The sequence below is a fragment of the Marmota marmota genome, unplaced genomic scaffold (assembly GCF_001458135.2).
Source record: "Marmota marmota marmota unplaced genomic scaffold, marMar, whole genome shotgun sequence".
Taxonomy (NCBI): Eukaryota; Metazoa; Chordata; class Mammalia; order Rodentia; family Sciuridae; genus Marmota; species Marmota marmota.
The window spans coordinates 517155-539117 of record NW_025999891.1 but is presented as its reverse complement, the minus strand read 5'-3'; the positions used below and the strand labels follow the sequence as shown (position 1 = coordinate 539117).

General features: G+C 45.9%; 1 protein-coding gene across 9 annotated transcripts in view; it reads left to right on the top strand.

Annotated features, from left to right (window-relative positions):
- The window catches only part of Rap1gap2 (RAP1 GTPase activating protein 2), a 222343-nt gene that overhangs the window by 82079 nt on the left and 118301 nt on the right, over positions 1-21963 (top strand). The window lies entirely within an intron of this gene.

The window sequence follows — 21963 nt, the reverse complement described above, 5'->3', positions numbered from 1 at the left end:
AAAAAAAAAAAAAAAAAAAAAAAAAAAAAAACACTCCTCTCCAGGCGTAGTCTCAGGGAGCGAGTTCAGTGCTTCACCCCAGACACTGGTCCCAGGCAGGACATTGGCTGAGTCGGAGGGCGGCTGGGAGGGCCCATCTGGGTTCATTCACCGCCAGGGGATATCAAGTCCTTCGTCCCCAGACCTCGTATTTCGTGATCGCAGAGTCTATCCCGAAGCCCGCAGCACGGGTAGCATTGATCCATCCCTGCCGACCATCTCTGGCTCAGCCAGAGTAGCTTGATGTGCCGATGTTGCCATTTGCTGCTTTGCAACTTGGCTGAGCACGCGAGGTGCCCACCTGGCCAAGCTTTCCTTGTTCTGCTCTCGGTGCCGGCAGTCAAGGACCAAGTTTGGAGGTCTTTTTACCCCCGCCCCGCGTTGTATCTCTATTTTTTTTTTCCCTCTTTGACTCTTGGTTCTTGGGTTTGCTTGAAAATCGTTTTCTTAGGCTATTTTCAGAGATACTTTGGACGACCCGTGGTTGAGAGGTGTAGGATTTGAGGTGAGGAAGGAGGTTCTGGGGCAGTTTCCCGGGTTCCAGCCCCCAGCTGCAGACTTGACGTGTACTAGACCTGGGGAAGTGCCTATGTTGTTGGCTCAAGTCTCCCTTTTTTTTTTGCTAAGGTGCATGGCAAGGCTTCCTGGCTACTGAGGGGTATGGGAGCCACTGCTGCAACTTCCAGTGGCCTGCTGGATCCTAATTCCCAGAGGAGTTTTGGAGTGGTCAGAACTGCACTCTGCATAAGACACGAGCTAAGACAAGGGCATTGGAGCCAGAAACAGGGTGACTGGCAGCCCCTGGGCTTGCCCAGAAGCTGGCTGGCTCTGGGCAATAAATGGGAGGGACTTTGAGACTATGGCATTGGTTACCCTTGTGGTGGGTTGTCTGTTAGTCGTCTTGTCTCCTTTCCCAAAATATAGTCTAAAGAGATGTTTCCCACTGCATAGGATGAAACTGCAGTGAAATGACTTAAGGTGGTTAATGCATGAAATAACATCGAGTCACCTAGTGAGAAAGTTCTTCTCTTTTCAGTTCTCTACCAATCCTCGTGATTTCTTCAAGGGAAAAGTTTAAGGTTGGTGCTAGTCTGGCTTTAACACCTTTTAAACACTTGCTAGTGTGTCTTTTGTAATGCGGAGAGAGCCGCCATTGGCCCAGACTCTTTAAGTAGCAAAGGGTGCCTGACTAGAATGGAGATCATCTTGTGTTAGTACTATTTATTTTTAGGAATCCCCATTAGTTATTGCCGATGGTACTGATTTTTCCATTTGTGGTAGTAATATAAAGCCTTACTTTGTTTATATATGTATTTTGACATGGGGGGGGGTCTCTCATTTTTGCCTAGGCTGGTTTTGAGCTCATGAGCTCAAGCAGTCTTTCTGCCTCATCCACTCAAGTACCTGAGACTGCAGGTGTGCCCCACTCTGCCTGATAAAGTATCACTTTAAATATATGCAGTCATAAGAATGATTCTATTTAATAGAAATAGTAGTAATAAAAGTGCAATTGGGGGCTGGGGTTGTGGCTCAGTGGTAGAGCGCTTGCCTAGCATGTGTGAGGCACTGGGTTTGATTCTCAGCACTGCATTTAAATAAACAAACAAACAAATAAATAAATAAAACAAAGGTCCATCAATAACTTTAAAAAAAAGTACAAGCGGTATTGAATATGGCAGAAATCCTGCAGATGATCTAGGGGTGGCTGATGTTGGGGTCATATATGCCTGGCAGAAAAGGCCCTCATTAGGACTCTGGAGACCAGTGTTCCAGGTCTAGGCCCTATTTGTCCCTGGCCACTCGCTGCCCTTCAACTTCTAATCTATAGAATAGGAGTGAACAGGCCAACCTTGTAGAGTCAGAATGATGTTGGGGATGACTGGTCTGAGACAACCTGGGGCTGCTTTGGGAAATGAAATGGAAAATGTACTTGATAGAAAGGCACATCCATCAGACCAGTTCCTGACTCTGAGGATAGAGTGAATGAGTGTGTGTGTGTGTGTGTGTGTGTGTGTGTATAAGCCCCTGCACAGTGAGCTAAAACTCCCAGGCTTGATTCCTCCATTGACTATGATTTTATAATATAGACTTAAATGCTCTGGCCCTCCATTTCTGCCTGCACACAAAGGGGTTTTGAGGCTTAAATGCACTAATGTGGGTGAAGATGCCAGTGAAAACTCTCAAGTGTTGTACAAAGATGAAAGGAGTATAATCATAACTGTTCTCATTTTTCTCTCGCTGGCCCCATGCCTCTGGTGACCAGTGAAAGCTGTCTAATGGTGATAATCCCACCAGGAGTGGTCAAAACAAGCCATGCACAGACCTAGGAGGCAGCTAGATGGGCCTGGGCCTGGGCAGAGATAGTCTGGGGGGATACAGTGAGGCATAGGGAAGATCTGAACAGGGCACAGGGAGGGTTTGGCTGGGGCCTGGATGCCCCAGGACCATGGTATCCTGTCTCTCTTCTGGATGTACTGTCATCTTCCCTGCAATGCAGACAGACACTAGGGCCCTCTTAGCACCTGCCTTCATCCCACTCTTCTGTTGCTCCAGCCATCCTGGTGACTCTGCTCATGGGCTTAACCTACCCTAGGAGAGAGGGATTGTTTTCATCTTGGTGCTAAATGACCTTTGCCTTCCTTGCTGTAATCTGGAGTTTCTTTGTCTTTAAGCATCTCAAGTCAGTGCAATGCATGCTATTGACCCTTGCTCTGCGGGCGCCAGCTGGCCACGGGGGGCCTGGAGCGGGCTGCAGCTGCCAGCCTCTCTTAAGCCTTCCCCAAACTCCATGCTGGGTGTTAAATTTGCTGAGTTCTTCTTCCCCTCTTGTCACAGGGTCAGTTCAGACCTGAGCCCCTCCTCATTCTTCCAGGAGGCTTGATCCATCCATCGATCTTCCCAGCACCTCTAATTGACAGGCTTGTACAGATAGCACTTTTGGCTCCTTGCCTTCAGAGTTGAAATGGTCACACGTGGCTGGCAATAATATCCTGGTGGTCCTTGTCATCTTTCTTCTCTCTTGAAGCCACTTGAAAATATTACCTATTAGGAGGCAGGTCCTTTATCTAGGGAAGATGGTAATGAGACAGGTATCCCATACAGGCCTAGAGCTCAGAGACTCCCAGGCACTCTTGGTGGGTCCTGAGATTGCGCCCAAAGCTCTGGCCTCTGTTTAGCTGTTGGAGAAATGGGTGTGGTGCTTATCGGCCTTGGTTTGATAGTTCTTTGCCAGAGATGTGGGACAGTTTGGAGGTTCTGCTCCTTTCCGACCACCTCCAGGGTTGCTGTTACATGGGATCCTGCAAGAGTAATGTTGTGTTTGAGAGGCTTTTGAGCATGGTTCCCAGGAGGTACCAAAATGAAGTCTTCCCAGAGACTGCAGTTTGGAAACCACTGTAGTGGAAAGTTCCTTTAACGCACTTTGATTGAGAAGAGGCTACTTTCTTCTAGACATTGTGAATGAGGGTGAGGTCCACGTGCCTCTTTCGTAGGAATAAAAGTGGGTGGTGGAGAGCTCTGTCCCCATTGAGGAAGTGGGCACTTGGGCAGGAAGGACAGGAACATAATCAGAATATGTGTGTTCTGAAAGATGTGGATAAAGTCAGTGTGGCCTTCAGTGTGACATTTTGAACCTGAGGTCAGTTAGCATAAAGGAAAAAGAAATCTACTTCTTACAGGATGTCGTGAGTTTGGGGCAACTCCGGTTGGAGGGATAATAGAAAGAAAAATATGGATTCTTCCATTGTTCAGCGAATACTTGCTGGAGGCTCTGCAGGTGATGCAGCGAAGGATGGTGGATCTTCTGAGTGTGATCCTGTGATCCCTCTGTTGTACAGTGTATTAGCTAGTGGGCTGTTCCTGTGTGGGTTCTTACAGAACACCTGTCCCTAGGGCCATTTTTTTCTTTCATACTGGAGATTGAACCCAGAGGAGCTCTACCTATAAGCTACATCCTCAGCCCTTTATTTATTTGTTTATTTTAAAAATTGCAAGTTTGAGGCTAGCTTCAGCAACTTACTGAGACTTTGTCTCAAAAAGGAAGCCGGGTGTGGTGGCACATTCCTATAATCCCAGTGACTCTGGAGGCTGAGACAGGAGTTTGGCAAATTTGAGGCCTACTTCAGAAACTTAGTGAGACTGTCTCAAAATAAAATATAAAAAACTAGGGATGTGGCTCATGGAAGAGCACTCCTGAGTTCAATCCCTAGTACTGAAAAAACAAAACAAAATTAACAATTTTTTTTAGGGGGGAGTGGGTACTAGAGATTGGACCTGGAGTGTTTTACCACCTAGCTACATCCACAGTCCCCCCTCCCTTTTTTTTTTTTTAAATTTTGAGACAGTGTCTTGCTAAATGATTGAGGCCAGCTTCAGATTTGCCCTGGCTGGTCTGAAAGTTGTGATCCTCCTGCCTCAGTCTCCTGAGTCATTGGGATTACAGGCGTGCGCCACCGTGCAAGGCTAATAATTTCTTAATATCATATCCAGTCAGTGTTCAAATTTCCTTTGTGGTCTCATACAAGTTTTTCAAAGTTTTTCTAAGTCAGGGTGGAAACAAGCAAGTGTGGTTGGTGTATATATCTTAATTTGTAAACTTTTCTTCTCCAGCTCTTTTTTTTTCCCTTACAACTTACTTATTGAAGAAACAGATTTTTTTTTTTTAATTTATTAACTTTTTGTGATTCTAGGAATCAGACTTAGGGCCTCACACATGCGAGGCAAGTACTCTACGGCTGAGCTACATCCCCAGTCTCTGGATTATCTTAAGGAGTTTTCCACTAAGGATTTTGTGTATAGTGTCCCCTGGAGGTGTTTCTCTTGTTCTACTGTCCCCTGTATTACCTGTAAGTTGACAGTTGGTTCTAGAAGCACCATCAGCTTTGGGTTTGATATCTTTTCTTTCCCTTTCTTTCTTTCTTTCACTCTTTCTCTCTTTCTCTCTCTCTCTCTCTCTCTCTCTCTCTCTCTCTCTTTCTTTTCTTTCTTTCTTGCAAGGCCATCCATTGGTTGCCTGGCGGTCTGGTTTTGTGACGTTGGCGGTCATGGGTTGATTGGGTCCTGGGGTTTGAATCTGGTGTCAGGGAGACAACTTGTGTTCTGCCGTGTGAGACAGCCCTGTGAGCTGGCTGGATGTGGGGTCTGAGCCTGTGGGTTGTCAGGAGTCCTGGCCAGAGTCAAAGACCTGGAAGAGGCACTGGGTGGGAACCGATCCACTCCCTGTCCCCAGAACAGATGGCGGCTTGTTCTCTTCTTAGGAGGTTGCTGGGTCCTGCCCTTTCTGAAGGGCCTGTCTCCGGCTCTCTCTTGTCTGATGTTTGAATGCCACGCGGTTGGCTGTCCTTGCTTTAAAGAACAAGCATCTCCCTTTTACTAGCTTCCCATTCCTAACCTCCCTGAGATTCTGAGGCGTCAGACCCTTGGAGTTTAGGGGATAGAATTTGAGGTATAAATGATTTTAGTTGATTCTTCCTGAGCCATGCCACTATTTTAATCTGTCTGGTATCCTCTTTATCTATTCTCCGTATGGAGGACAGAGTGGAATTTTAAAAATTCAATTAAAGTCAAGGCTCTTGAGGGGGATCACAAGTTTGAAGCCAAACTGGGCAACTTAATGAGACCTTGTCTCACAATAAAAAATAAAAAGGGCTGGGGATGTATCTCAGTGGTAGAGTGCTTGCCTAGCCTGTGAATCTCAGTACAGGGTAGAGGGGTGGGGATAAGCCTCTTTCCTGGGGAGAGCTCTCCATAAGTTTCCCATTATTCTTGAAATGAAATCCAGTGATCCTACCTCCTGCCACTTCATTCCTCAGGATCCTTGTGCTTCTTCTGCTGCAGAGGGTTTCCTTCTGTTCTTCGAATATGCCAAGTGTGTTCCTGCCCCAGGCCTTTTGTACCTGCTGTCAACAGTGGCTTAATTGGTTGGTGCTTCCTCATTATTGGACTCCTAACTCAAATGTCATCTTCCAAAAGGACTCCCGTGACCATCTAATCTACGTAGCTCATTCTGGTTGTTATTGCTTTATCCTGATTTATTTTCTTCATGGCACTTATTGTTAATTGGTATGATCTAGTGTATGTAATACACAGCTTTTTGGCTGTTACCTCCCCTAGAAAAGTGAACTGGGGCTTTGCTTTTTGTCACCTCTGGGTCCTCATTGCCCAGAACAGGATGTTTTCAGTAAATACCTGTTGAATGAAAGCAGGGATGCTCAAAGAGACTTAGTGGCTCTCCCAAGTAAAATGTCTCCTTTGCTTGTGCCCCCAAGGTCGTCCTTTTAATGGTGTAGTGCTCTATGATGCAAGTTTCAAGGTACCTTTTCCTTATCTGAAATCAGGGTATCTCTCCCCTTCCCATTCCTTCCTTGAGATTTGAGAGAGAAATGCAAATGATCATTTGAATGTGTACAGTTCTGTTGTTATTCCTCTGACCCCTCCCCTTCCTCTGCATAGCTTTGGGAGTCCTCTTTCCTGGGGAGAGCTCTCCATAAGTTTCCCATTATTCTTGAAATGACAGGAATAATGACAGGGCTGGCTGTCCTGAAGCTGGAGCAGCTTTGGGTTCCTAGATCTTGGATCCTGAGGCTGCTGCCTGATAGGCAGAGGCAGGTTCCCTTCATTTATGCCAGAGAGGAGCCAGTGAGCATCTGAATTAGTTAACAGTCGCCATTAGCCTATATATATATATAAAATATATATATAATTTTTTTTTCCTTCTAAATGCAATTTTATCTCTTTGGAGCTGGTGTGGTGCACAGACGGCTGCTACCAGGATGTTGCCAAATAGAGGCCTTGCCAGGCCTGTTCGGTTAAACCAGCGAAAATCTGTGCAAATGGGGGCTGCTGAAGGGCCCAGGAAGTTTCTCAGTCATTTTAAGCAGATGAGGCCCCCTTTCTGTCCTCCACACCCTCCACCCGCCACCAACTGAGTTCCTTTCCTGCTGCATCCATAAAAAGTAAAAGAGGTAGGCAAGATGATTTCAGGTGGACAAATGCTTTTTATTTTAATAGCTTTATTATAAAATGAATCCTGGCAAGTGATGCTGGTTTTCCACGAGTGACAGTTACATAACATTTTAAAAAAGCAAATTTGTTTAAATCAAAAATTGCGAGTCAATTTAAAGAAAAGTGCTAAGAGACATAATAGTCAGGTGGCACTGTCATTTGAGGAAAATTGGGACGATGATGTGAAGATGCCTGAGGTTTGTTGGAACGAGGGACCCATTTCCTATATGTTAAAATGGGCCCCACAGCACCAGTGCCCTGGGGTCATTGAGGGTTGAATGGTGGTTGCAACAAGCCTGCACGTTTTGATAATTACTATTTGCTAGGCCCTCTGCTAAGGGCTTACATGTATATCTGTCTTAATTCTACCAGTTAATTAATTAATTAATTATGTTTGTGGTCATGGGGATCCAACCCAGGGCCTCACACTAGGCAAGCTCTCTACCACTGAGCCACACTCTCAGCCCCTTAGTTCTTCCAGTTACTATCTTTGTTTCCCAGCTGAGGAAACAGGTGCAGAGGTGGAGGAGGGTGCTGGGACACAATCGGAGGTTTAGGAGCTGGGATTTTAACCTGGCTCTAGAGGCTGTGCTTGGAACTGTTACCTGATTCACAAGATAAGCACCTGTGCAGTACCTAGCTGGAAGTGTTTAGGGCCAGCTGCTGCTGCTATTATTAATGCATCCAAGTGCAATGTATGTGTGTGTGTGTGTGTGTGTGTGTGTGTATGAAGTGTGCGTATCTTTTTAAATTTTTTTTAGTTGTAGATGGACACCCAATATCTTTATTTATTTTTATGTGGTGCTGAGGATCGAACCTAGTGCCTCACACATGTGAGGCAAGCGCTTTACCACGGAGCTACAGCCCCAGCCTGACGTGTTTATATTTTAAGGATGCAGCTCCGTGAATTTGCCCATAGCTATTCACATGTATAGCTAAATCAAATATAGAATTTTCCAGACTCCAGCAGACTTCCTTACACCTTTACAAAGTCAAGTCCAGGCCATTACCTTGGGCTTTCCTCTAGGTGACCTGGGTGATGTCTGAGCAGCTCTCAAACCCATACTAATGGCTGAGCAGGCCTATTTCTCAAGTTGGTATTTCTTTATTCTTTTTTGATTTTTATTTGTAAAATAAAACAATACCTTTATTTAATTTATTTTTTTAATTAAATTTTTTTAGTTGTTATAGACCTTTATTTTATTTATTTATATGTGGTGCTGAGAATCAAACCCAGTGCCTCATACATGCCAGGCAAGTGCTCTACCACTGAGCTACACCCCAGCCCCCAAGTTGGGATTTCTCAGTGGGGAGGCCTGTTTCAGCCCTGAAGAGCATGGTGTCAAGAATCAAACTCACTGCGGTGAGTGAACTGGGTTTGACTTTCTCTTCTACTTCCAGGCATCCTTAGGGCAACCTGCTGTAATGTTTTTAATTTTTTTTTTTTTGGTTATACATGGGCACAATATCTTTCTTTTGTTTATTCATTTTTATGTGGTGCTGAGGATCGAACCCAGGGTCTCACACGTGCAAGGCGAGCGCTCTGCCGCTGAGCCACAACCCCAGACCACGCTGTGATTATTCATTGCCCTTGGAGCAAGAATAGATTGAAAAATTGTCACTTGCTTTTAAGCTTACCAGTTGTGAACCCTTTGTTTCATGGAAGTTGGAGCACTATTCAAGTCCTTCCTGGAGTCCTCCAGGAGCTGAGGACATCCCTGGAAACATGTGGTTCCATGTGTGTCCTGAGACAGCTGGCCCTGCCAGGCCTCTGTTGACCTGTGTTTCTGAAGGCAGGAGGAAGCAGGCCCATGGGTCAGACCCTCCCCTCCCTCCCTTGTCCTTTCCCCTTCCTCTTTTCCCGTTTCTTTGCCGTAAAGGTCTTTACCAATCATGTAGAAGGCTGCACGGTGGAATCAGGCCACTGTAGGGGCAGCTATGGTCATGAAGCTTACTCCTGGGTGCAGAGCAACTTGAGACAGCCTCATGAGGGAGGCACATCTCTTCTCCGTGGTTTGCAGCCTGGGTGACAGAGTCTCAGGATAGGAGGCAAGATCCCTTGTTTTTCACTGTCCTGTCCTACAGCCCCACAATGTCCTGTCTCCGAGAGCCGAGAGCGGGGATGGGAGCACCTCTCCCATGTAGGTGTTTGCAGTCTGAGGCAGAGGTTAGCAACTGGTCCCTGCACATTCCTCACATTTTTAGGAAGCCTCTGCTCTGGGCCAGACATGGTTGCAGGTGCTGGGCATTCAGCAGTGACAAAGCCCTGCCCCGTTGGGACTTCCATTCTCAGGGGGCTTTTCCTTTTGAAGCTGATATTTTAAGAATTGGAACATTCCCCATTACAAACCTGTTTTTTGGTCTTGAGAAATCAGCAACTCTGGCAGTGTTGGCTGGGCCTGTCTACCCCCATTGCACTTGAAGTGCCAGCTGCCTGCTCACTGCAACCCTCCACACCTGGCTATACCTGGCTGCACCTGTGCCACACCTGTCCCACCTGCCTTAGCCCTGATGGATGAAAGTAGTGGGAGGCAGGAGGCGCAGGGGTGGGAAGCTCTTGGGGTAACTGAACACAGAGGCTGGGGGTTGTGGCCTGGCCCTGCATGCTCCTTGGGCTCCTTTGGTGTGGGACAGTCCATTGTTTGGCCTGCAGGGTCTTGTCAGCATCATGGGCTCCCTGCAGGAACTGGGCTGCAGAATAGTTTCTGTGAGCTTGTCTTTGGATGTTCTTCTTCCTTTACCTTTCTGAATTATCTTCAAATAAAATGATAAAAATTATGGAAGGCCATATATTATAGTACAAAACCCTAGGAATAATGAGAGAAGGAAGAGAAGTAGGAAGACACATAGAGCCCCCTCTGGGCATTCCCTGGGCTGGTACCTAAACCTCATATGGTTCATTTCATCTCTGCACAGAACTTATTATTATCATTTCCATTCTCTGCAGAGAAGAAAGCTGAGGTTCAAAAGTGCAGTATATCCAATGTCACTTAGTTGGTACAGCAGCACAGATTACAACCCAGCTCCCTCAGATGCCAAATTCTTTGTCTTTTCTCCCGCTACCTGGTGCATGGTGATTCTGGCCAAGGTGGTTACCTCATTGCACTTGACTTTTACTGTGAAGGGTATTGTAATGCAGTCTGGAGGAACTTCAAAACTTTAAGAGCTGGGGCACCTAGTTCTTTTTTAAGGAAGAGATGAGACAGGCTTCCAGGCATCTGACCTTTCTTTGAAATCTTGGTCAGGGAAGGGGGTTGGTGGATCCTTGAGTTGGGGAAGGGTGTGTCCATTAGGCTTTGGGTATTCTGCAAGGTGGCTTCTCAGGCTGCTGTCCTCACTAATTAGAACAGAAATTCTAGCTTCTCTGTGTGATCAGGAAGGTCCAGGTTACTTGTGCCCAACTGAATTTTAACAGAACATTTATTTTAATAAGATATTTAATTCAAGATGCAAAGGCAGAAACACTGTATAAATCAAGAGGTAACTGAAACAGGCTGTTTGAAAACTAGATCCACAAATGTGCCGGGAAGGGCTTTGAGTGTGACATCAACAAAGGCCAATTACTGATAGCTGAGAAGGTCTCCCAAGGACATGGCCATAGGCAGGACATTGGGCTGTGGTGTAAGTGATGGGAACAGAGACACCTGGCTTTCACATCTTAGTCCCTCCCCCTACTTTTCTGGAAAGTGCTGCCAGCCCCCTCTGCAGCATTGATCCTCTCTTTCCCCTTCATAAATGCAAATGCAGGCAGTGTTCTCGCATATAAATGGGGTGCATTCCAAACGTCCATTTGGGTCCTGTTCCTGGTGGAGTGCAGGTGTGTACCAGGCACTATAGGGCAGTGGGCCTCAGGGGAAAACAAGATCCCTCTCCCTGCCCCAAGCAGCTTCCCTCCAGAGGAAGAGAACAGCTGTGTCCTGTGAACCCAAGACTGAAGCAGCTGGATGCTGCAAAAGGGGTGCAGGGTACTCAGGAGGTCAAAAGAAAGGGAACACCCAGGGAAGGCTGTTTGAAGTTGGTGGCATTTGAGGTGGGCCATGGGGAATGGACAGGATTTCCGAAGGGAGAGATGGAGCCGGGAAGTACACTCTAGTTAAATGAGACAGCATAAGCAGAGGAATGGAGGTGGGGAATGCAGGGGACACCTTCAGATCCCAGTTTGACTGTGGTGTGGATTTCACACTGGGGAATAGTAGGAGACCAGGCTGTCAGGGTGGCTCCGGGCTATTTTGTTGTTGGTGTTGAATTCCAGAAAAAGGACAGGAAGCTTCTCTGATTCCCCGAAATGTACAGGGCAGTTTGGTACACCAGTTAGCATGCCAAAGCAAAACCAGTGTTTACACTTGAAAGAGAATTTTATCAGGTTTGTTTTATTGCAGTTATATCAAACAGAAGTATGAGGTCAAATGGTCTTTTTGACCCTCAAATCAGTTCTGTTTCTGATTGGTAATTTAGCTGAATTAGTTGGGAAGCTTTTGGTTATAAGTGACAGATTCCAGTTCAAATTAATGTAAAGAAAAAAAGTTTTTTTTTTTTTTTTTTTTTTTTTAAACTAGGGATTGAACCCCGGGGGGCGGTGCTTAGCTACTAAATCACATCCCAAGCCCTTTTTCATATTTTATTTAAAGACAGGGTCTTGTTGAGTTGCTTGAGACCTCACTAAATTGTTGAGGCAGCTTTGAACTCACAATCCTCCTGTCTCAGCCTTCAGAGCTGCTAGGATTATAGGCATGTGCCACCATGTCCAGTTTTTTTTGTTTTTTTTTAAAAGTAACTGCAAAGTTCAAGGGGGACAGATTCAGGCCTGCCTGAATCTAGCTTTTGAATGGTGTCTTTTGACACTGGATTCTCTCTTCTCCTCTCTAGGCTGTACTTTCATTTGGATTGGCTTACTCCTCAGATAGGTTATCCACAAAGATGGACAATGGCTGTTCCAGACTTACATTCTACATTTAGAGACACCAACAGGAAGAGCATAGGTGTTTCTCAGTAAGTTCAGCAGAAGTCCCAGGAATGGCTCATGTTGAACTTAGTGGGCATATACCCATCCCTGAATTTTTGCCAGAGAGATGGGTTATACCCATTAACCACATCTGGGTTTTGTGCTCATTCCTGATTCAAGGGATAGAGTTGCTTGGCTGAGGGCATAGGAGTTCCAGGTCACCTAAGGAAATTTGGTGTGTTGCCTTCAGAAGGGCCAGAGATAGAAGCTGGGCAGAAAAAAACCAACAGTGCCTCACTGTACTGGCCCTGGCAATTTAGCTGGTCCTGGACTTAAACTCAGTATTGCTATTTGGCTGGTGGCTGAGCTGCTGGTCTTCTCCAGATGCCTTCTCTGCCTCTGCTGGGTGAGGTGTTCCTTCTTCGTTGATGCAGTAGGCTGAAGCCTTCAGCAGTAAGCACACTCATTGGTCTGCTTTTCCCCTGAGTCCTTGAATGTTAAGGTTGTCAGACATGTGACAGTGCTGAACCTCATCTCAGAGGACAGTCTGGCCTTGGTCGAGGTTGGCTTCAGTTCTGGGGTTGATTAATGCTTCCCCACCCTCTTTTGCTGATGCATTGTGGACATCCAGTTGTCCTTCAACCCAGAAAGTCTAGATCCTTTGAATACAGGTTGCCATTCCCTCCAGCCACCTGGTCAATGGGCGTCTTGATCCCAAGATCCTGGCTGGATAAGGGTGGCTCTCGTGTGATCCATCCCCCTCCCGGAGGGCCGGGCCCAGCAGAAGCCTCAGAGGTCTGAGAGATAGGGACTCCTAAATAGCAAAAATAAAACTGCAGAAGGACAGAGGAGCAGCCTGAAGTCTCAAGGAAAAACACAAAATAATCCAGGATGTATATGGTGCTCATCTGTGGTCCTCAGTTTCCCTTTCTGTGATATGGGGTTAGGATGAATGAATGCTTTTCACTTATTCTTTCTGGAATTATTCATGTAAATAAAAGCTTATTCAGCAATTCTACTCCTAGGTATGTACCCTAAAGAATCAAAAACAGGAACTCAAAGAATACACGTACACCAGTGTTCATAGCCTAAAGTGGAAGCAACCTGAGTGTTCTTCAGCAAAGAATGAATAAGAAAAATGTGGTTGATCCATAAAGTGGAAAATTTTTCAGCCATAAATTAGAATAAAATTCTGTGACAACACGTATGAAACTCTGGGGCTTTATGCTAAGTGAAATAAGCCCAAAGAACTTAGTTCCACCTTGTCTTACTCTGCTCTAAAAAAGTGCCATGGACTGGGTGACTAAAGCAACAGGTATTTATTGGTTTATTATTTTGTGGTGATGGGGATTGAACCCAGGACCTCATGCATGCAAGGCCATCACTCTACCAATTGAGCTGTATCCCCAGCCCACAGACATTTATTTCTTACCATTTGGAGGCTGGAAAGTCCAGGATCAAGGGTTTGGCAGATGTGGTGTCTGGTGGTGGCCTGCTTCTCGGTTATTCTTCCTGTGTCCTCACATTGCAGAAGTGGTGAGGTGACTCTGTGAAGCCTCTTTTATGAGGGAATTGATCCCTAACCACCTCCCAGGGACCCCTTCTCCTACTAACTGTCACATCAGGGACAGGATTTCAATGTATGAATTTGGGCAAGGAATATAACCATTCAGTCTGTAACACACTTATATGAGGTACCTACAACAGGCAAATTCATAGAGTCAGAGTAGAATGGAGGGTACCAGGGCTAGAGGGAAGGAGAATAATAATCACAATTATTATTATTCCAGTACGGGGGATTGAACCCAGGGATGCATTACTACTTAGTTACATATATCCCCAACTCTTTTTATTTTTTGTTTTGAGAGAGGATCTTCCCAGGATGGACTTGAACTTGCGATCCTCCTGTCTCAGCCTCTTGAGTAGCTGGGATTTCAGGCTTGGGCTTCTGCATCTGGTGGGAGGGAGAATGATTGCTTAATGTGTAGAGAGTTTCTGTTTTGGATGATGGAAGAGTTCTGGAAGAACCATGACTGCCACTGAATTGCACACTTAAAAATGGTTAAAACAGTAAAACCAAAACCTAAAAACCCAAACAACTTTATTCAGAACAGAAAGAGAGCGTGCCTTTGTGATTGAGGATGAGGTGGGCATGAGGGAGTGGCTTAGCCTGGTCTTAGGAGCACTGTGCCAGGAGTCAGAGTGCCTTGGGGACCCCAGGGAAGCCACCGTTCTTCCTTGCCTAATAATAGGGAACAGATAGACAAGAATGGTGGGAACATGAGGTTAAGGGAATGATTCTATGAAATGGGCCCACTGTGCTGACCCCCAGGGCCACATGCTTTCTTTATCAAGAATCAATTTACCCGCAGCCCTACCTGGACAGGACATGCCACATTCTTCAGCAAACTACCTGTTATCTGCAGGAGAAATGTGGGCCCAAAATAATGTTGATAAGAGGACCCCAAGTTATCCTGAAGGTGGGAGACTTTTGTGACCCTTTTCATAGACCAGATACCAAAACTCAGAGAGATAAGAATAATTCCTTCTAACCTAAGAATTTGTGATTAAAATACGTTTGGAACTGATTAGTGTGGGCCAAAGTGACCTAGAGTTGTCTTGGCACTGGGCACTTGAAAGTCATATGTCATCTTACTGTCAGTCAAAAATCAAGAGGTAGATCTGGGAAAGACTCTGGAAACTTCTCTGGGATCCCCAATAAAACTGAAGTTCAGGAGAGGTATGCTGTCCTTCTCCTCTTTGAGAGGACCTACCCTCTGCCTTGAAAGTGTCCCTTTTTCCTTTAATAAACTCATGACTGGTACTCTGAGTAACATGTCTGAAATCTTTTTGACTTGCTCACAAGAATTGGGATTTCGAAGGTGGGAGTTGCACTGCCTTAGTTTCCTGGAAGGCCCCAGTGCCATACATTTAGCGTTTCAGTGCAATTATCATCGGTTATTAGTTATATTTTGTTATCTCAGTTCTTTCCTGGTTGCTTTATTTGTTCAGCCTTTTTTTCTGAATCTCTATTCTCCACCTGTTTCTGGTGACTAGAGGAAAACTCTTGAGATAATTGATCTCTTTTGGCTAGGGCACACTCTAGTATAAAGTTTTCTTGATTGGAACTTGGATGTCGCAGCCCTTAAGGACCAACAGAATATCTTGGGACCTCACTTGAGGCTCCTAATTCATGCCTAAGGTAAAGGCGTACCTTCCATCTCTTTGGGCCAGGATGCCATATTTAACGCCCTTTGCCTCTCATGCTCAAAATGCCAGCTTTCCTTCCTTCTTAACTTTCTGCCAGATTCTCTTGAGGCTTGCATCTGGAATGTAAGATGCAAGGCAATTGTCCAAAACTGGTTTAACATCAGAGGAGAAATGCTACTTTTAAATCCAAGCCGCTGTGGGACACAAACGGCTGTTTTATCTGTTCTTGGACTCTCGGATTCTGCCCTCTCAGTAAGTTCCTCCCTAAATGCTAGAGAATAGGAGAGACAGACAAAAGGGATCTGGGAAGCCTGACTAGGCCAGATCCTGGACCTTTTGAGGACACTTAAGAAGTTTACATTCTGTTTTGGGAATAATGCAGGCAGGCATTACCCCAAATCACAGAGACACAGCTTCAGGATAGGACAGGCCTGGGAATGTCAGGGGGTGCTCTACTTCCTGTGGGGTTTCCTCTTTTCTCCAGTGGGCACAGGGAAGTGAAAATGGAAAGATCCAATATGTACATGTCTTCTTTACATTGAGAACTTCTTGCTGAGGACCTCATGAGCTCCCACATTCTTTAAATATCTGGACTGACTAATCTGATTCAAAAATGCACTCTGGTCTGATATAGATGTTCCGTGTTCTCCTTCACTAGAGGAATTACAGCTGTGTCATTTTCGTTTTTTTTTTTTTCCAGAACTTCTTTTTTTATTTTTTCTTTTGAGTTCATGGTTTGCCTAGTGAATTCACCTTTGATCCTGTGCAACTAAATGGATATATTTTGTTCTGATTAGTCTTGTTTTGTGTAACTGGAATTTTTTTACTCCTCTATTTTTTTTTCCTGCTTTTTTTTCCCCAGAGGTCCATTATTCCAGGAAAATCTCTAAAATCTTTGTTTCCTATAAGTTTTGATGTATATTTGTGCACACCTATGTATTTTACATCATGTCAACATTTGTTTTTGACTATAGATCATGGGCCAAGTGGGAACTGGATAGTGAGATGGAATCAGATAGTGGGGATAATTGCCCAACATTGTGACTATACTTAATGTCACTGAATTGTACACTTTAAAGTGGTTAAGATGGCAAATTTTGGGGCTGGGGTTGAGGCTCAGTGGTAGCACACTTGCCTGGCTTGAGTGAGGCACTGAGTTTGATTCTCAGCATCACATATAAATAAATAAAGGTCTATAAACAACTAAAAAGATATTTTAAAAAAGATGGCAAATTTTGTTATGTGTGTTTCCTCATATTTTTTTTTAAAAAGTGAAAAACACCCTACAGACCAACACATAATAAGGATGGGGGAGGGAAGAATAGAATTTCATTGAATTAGACAAAGCGGGTATGAAGGAAGGGAAAGGAGAATGGGAATAGGAAAGACAGTAGAATGCATTGGATATGACCTTCCTGTGTTCATATATGAATACACAATCAGTAAAACTCCACATTATATACAACTGTAGGAATGGAATCTTGGGGCTGAGATTGTGGCTCAGTGGTAGAGCGCTTGCCTAGCATGTGTGAAGCACTGGGTTCGAGTCTCAGCACCACATTAAAAAATAAATAAAGAGATTGTGTCCTTCTACAACCGAAAAAAGTATGGGATCCAAATTAGAATTAAGTTATACTCCATGTATGTATAATATGTCAAAATACACTCTACTGTCATGAATATCTAAAAATAAAAAATTTTAAAAAAGCCCACAGACCAGAAAAAAAAAAAAAGAAGTTGAAAAAACAGTGGGTGTGTGAGCCCTGGGAATCAGGTGGTCTGGGTTCAAATTCTGGTTTTCTACCTTATGGATAAGTTAGCTAATTTTTCAGAGAATCAGTATACTTGTTTGCCCAGTGAAGATCATAAAAGAATATGGATTCTGAGGATGAAATGAGAGGGAAAGCCCTGTCCCCAGGGCTTATCATAAGGATCAGGAGGTAAAAATGGACAAGAAACAAACCTGAATGAATACCAGTGGGGTTCAGAACAAGAGCTGAGTTCCTGGGGAAGGCCGGTCCTCCCTGGAGTTGGAAAATGGTTATGAATGAAATGGTGATAATGGCCACTCTGGCCAGGCTCCCTCTCCTCTGGCTAATTGGACACTTGCACTTAAACGAGACACTCTTGAAGACCAAAACCATTCATGACTTAAAGCAGGGAATGGTTGGAATTTTAGAAAAAATTCATAACTATGTTGGGATAGCTGGACGTAGGAGGGTAAAGCTCCTATATCCTCCACTGGTCCAGAGATGTACCTTGTGTAGGAAGAGGTTAGATGCTTCCTGCCTTTAATTGGGAGAGGTAACCTGGGAGGAAGAGCAGGTTGCCGGAAATGATGAGGTCATTTCTGCACACTTTTCAGAAATGCTTTGTTCCCATTAGCAGTGTTTGTGATACTCCAAGGGGAAGGTGTCCAGGTGGCAGTGACATTCCATCCAAAACTCAGTGGAGAGGCCTGGACTGGAGGTGAAAAGGGGGAGTTGTTCTAGGATGGGAGGGGGAGTGTAGGGGGCCAGGGGAGTGGAGGGGGTACTCCCTTTTACCCCTTTCTCTCTATAAGTCCTGTCACTAGCATGAACCATCCATTGCTAAGGCTTGGTTAGGACGCTCCACTGGCTCATTGAGCACTAGGCCTGCTCCTGCCACTTTGACAGCTTAACTAAGCAAATGAGCAGGAGTCTTTCCCTGCAGCAGTTCCTTGAGGGGAGGTGGACAACTCTGGGTTCCTTAGGAGGAGGTGGAGCACTCTTATGTATTGGCACAACTGTCTTTGCAGACCTGTGCTGGAGGATTTGGGTGTTCCTGCCACCCAGGAGCCCCACTGGGGATTCAGGCAAACCTGAGTGCAGATCCCACTTAGCCACCTGGTAGTTGTGTAACCTGGGGCAAGGAACTTCATTTCTCTGGGCTTCTATCTTCCCATGTGTTTGGTGGAGTAATGGTAGTGCCCTCTTCATGCAGTGATTGTGAGGGTCATGAAGATGGTGTGTCTAACACCTTGAGCACAAGGGCTGGTGCTGGTTGGTGCTCAGCCAGTGGATGGATTATCATCCTCTTTGCAGAGTGTGGCACAGTCACATGGGCACTGGCTTGCTTACTCCTTCCCTTCCCTGTCTGTTCTATGTATCCGGCTTGGCCCCACCTCCAAACCCTTCTTATATTGACGGTCCCTACTTGCTCCTTGATCCCCCTCCTTGGCTCGAATTCTCTTCCTCTATTGAGCTCAGTCCCCCACCAGTGCCTATTCATTCAAACTTATTTCTTGCTCATTCATTTTCTCCTCTCCTGAGCCTGATGGTAAGCCTGGGGACAGTGTCATCATGTTTGTCCACATCCCTCCTGAGACTTTGAGGTGCTTGAGGCTGGGTCAGTGCTGAGGATCCAGGCAGTCCTGCTGTTTGCCTTTCTGGAGCTCATAGTATTGCGGGGAAGACAGGCGTGCAATATAATATAGTCGTTCCCATGGAGAGTCTGTAACAGGGTGCCATGGTGGCAGACAGCACCAGGCTCCTAGTCCAGAATGGACTCAGCACACGACATTTTGAGCAAGGATGTTTAGAGCAAGGATGTTTAGACAGACTGGGGGTGAGTAGGACACAAGTGAACAAAGTCTGGAGTGTGGTGGCTGTGTGGACAAGGAGAGGCATGAGATGAGGCCCTGATGTGAAAGCGAGAGCGGCTTATGGGAGGAATGGATACTCCATGCAGACTGGTTGTGGCAGGAGAGGAGAGGAAGCAGGAGGGGTGGGAGAGGAGGCTGGATGGGGCCACTGGGACACAGGAGCCTTGAGGACATGTCAAAGAGATGAGTCCGATCATAAGGGTGGTAGGAGCCATTGAAAGGATAATGGCATGATCCACTTTACAATTATTTTGCACCTTCTGTCTCTCTCTTTTTAAAATTTTGGTAAAACATAACATAAAACTTCCCATTTTAAAATGTACAATTCAGTGGCAATAAATACAATCATGATGTCATATGACCCACCCACCACCCACCCATCTCAGAACTTTTTCATTATCCAAATTACCCATTAGCAGGCCTTCTCCCTACCCCCAGGCAATCACCCCTCTATTTTCTGTCTCTCTGGATATGCCTTTTCTGGGTATTTCATACTAATGGAATCATACAACATATGATCTTTTGTGTCTGACTTTGTTCCCTTAGTGTGATATTTTCAAGGTTCATTCATGTTGTAGTGTGTATCAGCACTTCGTGTCTTTTTAAGGCTGAATACTATTCCATTGTGTGGCTACACCACATTTTGTTTGTTCATTCACCCATCAGTGGACATTTGGGTTGTTTCCACCTTTTGGCTACTGTGAATAGTGTTGCTGTGAACGTTCATGTACACATGTTTGTTTGAACACCTGTTTTCAATTCTTTTGGAGTGGAGTTGCTGGCTCACGTGGTAACTAGGTTCAACTTTTTGAGGAGCTGCCAAACTGTTTTCCAGAGAGATGGCACCATTTTACATTCCCACAACCATGTGTGAGTGTTCCAGTTTCTCCATATCCTTGCCAACACTTGTTATTTTCTGTTTTTGTTTTCAATTATGGTCATCCCAGTGGGTGTGATCAGCTTTTCATTTTAGAATGGTCACCATGTCTCCTTCCTTGGAGAATAGATTGAGGGGTGTGCAAGGGATGGAGATGGGTTAGGATGCAGATTCCATTGTCCAAGTGTGTGATGAGTGGCATCAGGGGTGCAGCAGTGGGAGGAGACTAGGGAGGTGATGAGGACTTAATGATGACTTGGAGGCCTTGGATGAAGGAAGTGGGTGCTCTAACATGACTTATCAGGTCATGTCCCCAGAGGTTAGCACTGTGAGTGGGCGTTTCATAAATATTCACTGAGTGAATGCCGGACACTCAAGGGGAAGAAATTCGGGGCTTCATTGCTCTTTGGCCTCTAAATGAAGGTCCCTACCACGACTGTCCCTAGTAGTGCTTTGAGAGGTGGGTAAAGGGAGGCCTCGGACAGCTTGTCTTATGGGGTTGACTGCAGGGCCACCTTGGTCTGTGTATGTTAAAATGGCTTGAACCCTCTTCCTCTATTGAGTTCATATGGATCAGGAGGTAAAAATGGACAAGAAACAAGCTTGAATGAAGCAGCCTAGAAGGATCACCTCTATCCTCTTTTTTCTTTTGTGATGCTGGGATGGAACCCAGGGCCTAATGCATTCTGGGCAGACACTCTACCAGAGAATTACGGCCCCCAGCCCTTTAATTTAGCTTATTTATTTTTGTAGTACTTGGGATTGAGCCCAGGGCTTCACACATGCTAGGCAGGGTGTCACACATGCTAGCCAAGTGCTCTACCACCTAGCCACATCCTTAACTTCCTTTTATTTTGAGACAGTGTCTCACTAAGTTGCTGAGGCTGGCCTAGAACTTGTGATCCTCCGGCCTCAGCCCCCTGAGTCACTGGGGTTACAGGTGTGGCCCTGGCCTGTTCTCTCTTTATTTCAAGATCTGTGGCCTGGGGAGGCCATGTGGGAGGGGCTCAGAGCTTGAGGGAATGGCTTTTGGGGTGGGGCTCTGATGGCCTTATTTGGGGAGGGGCACTCAAGGGCTGACCTGCCAGCTGTGAGGGAGTAGTGGGGCCCGTTCTGAGTCTCCTAACAGTGGCATGAAAGCACTTCCTGTAAGGACCCTGTGCACAGCCCCTCAAGGGGACACCCAGGGAACATTCAGGGCTTTCCTCTGTTCTTGACATTTTCATCAGGGTTCTGGAAGGAGCCAGAGACCTGGCTCAGCCCCTTGTGTGGTTCTTATTGCGTTCCTCCCTCGGGCCTCTGTTGCCCGTGTGCCGCCTGCCTGCTGGGCCTTCTCCAGCTGGGCAGCCTTTTAATTGATGTGTTTTGGCCCTGATGGGGAGCGAAGTGTCTTCCATCTAAAAGCTTCCAAAATCTGTCTTTTCCTCCGTTTCCCACTCCATCCAGATTCTCTCTTTCTCCTCTCTCCCTTTCTGCCCTCTGCTCTGGTTTTCTTTGTCCCCCGCCCCTTCTGTTCTGTAAATCTGCAAAACAAAAATATTTTAAAAAATCCCATGTATATAGCCCATCTGCAGCTCAGAGCAGGATAAAAATGTTGCTTCTTTTTGGAGCTGGCTTTTGAGCTTTGGGCATTAGTCAGCCCTGATGCTGGCGGCTGCAGGAATTTTGGCATAGAATCCTAGTGTGGCTGCCGTGTGGCCTGGGGCCTCACCAACGTGGCCTCTGAGTTTCTGACCCAGAAAGGTGGGTGGGTGGCCCTTTCTGTCTGGTTTCTGCTCACCCTCTTGTCCAGAGAGACGCAGAAAAGACCAACAGGGGGCTGGGAGACTTCAATCAACCTCTGGGCAACAGTAAGAACTGGAAGGGCCACTGTACTGTGGTCACCCCCTGGCCTAGGTGGACTGTGGGCTCCTGTTGGACTCAATCTCTGCTACTCTCCTCCCTCCAGCAAGAGTGGACGTGTCCTTTGCTTGGCCAGTCAGGAATTGATTATTCAATTGTTAGAGGTGTGTGTGGGGGGTAGGGTTAGGAGAAGCACAGGGTGAGGTCCCCCCGAGGTGTCTGGTTTGAACCATTGCAACTGAGAACCACCCTCACTTGGCATGACTCAATGGGACAGAGAAGACTAAGTGTAATGAATTCCAGGGCTTGCTGTAGGGCTGAGAGAATGCAGAGGAGGGGGCCAGAGGGGGCCAGTAGTCCGTCCTTCCTTCCTTCCTTCCTTCCTTCCTTCCTTCCTTCCTTCCTTCCTTCCTTCCTTCCTTCCTT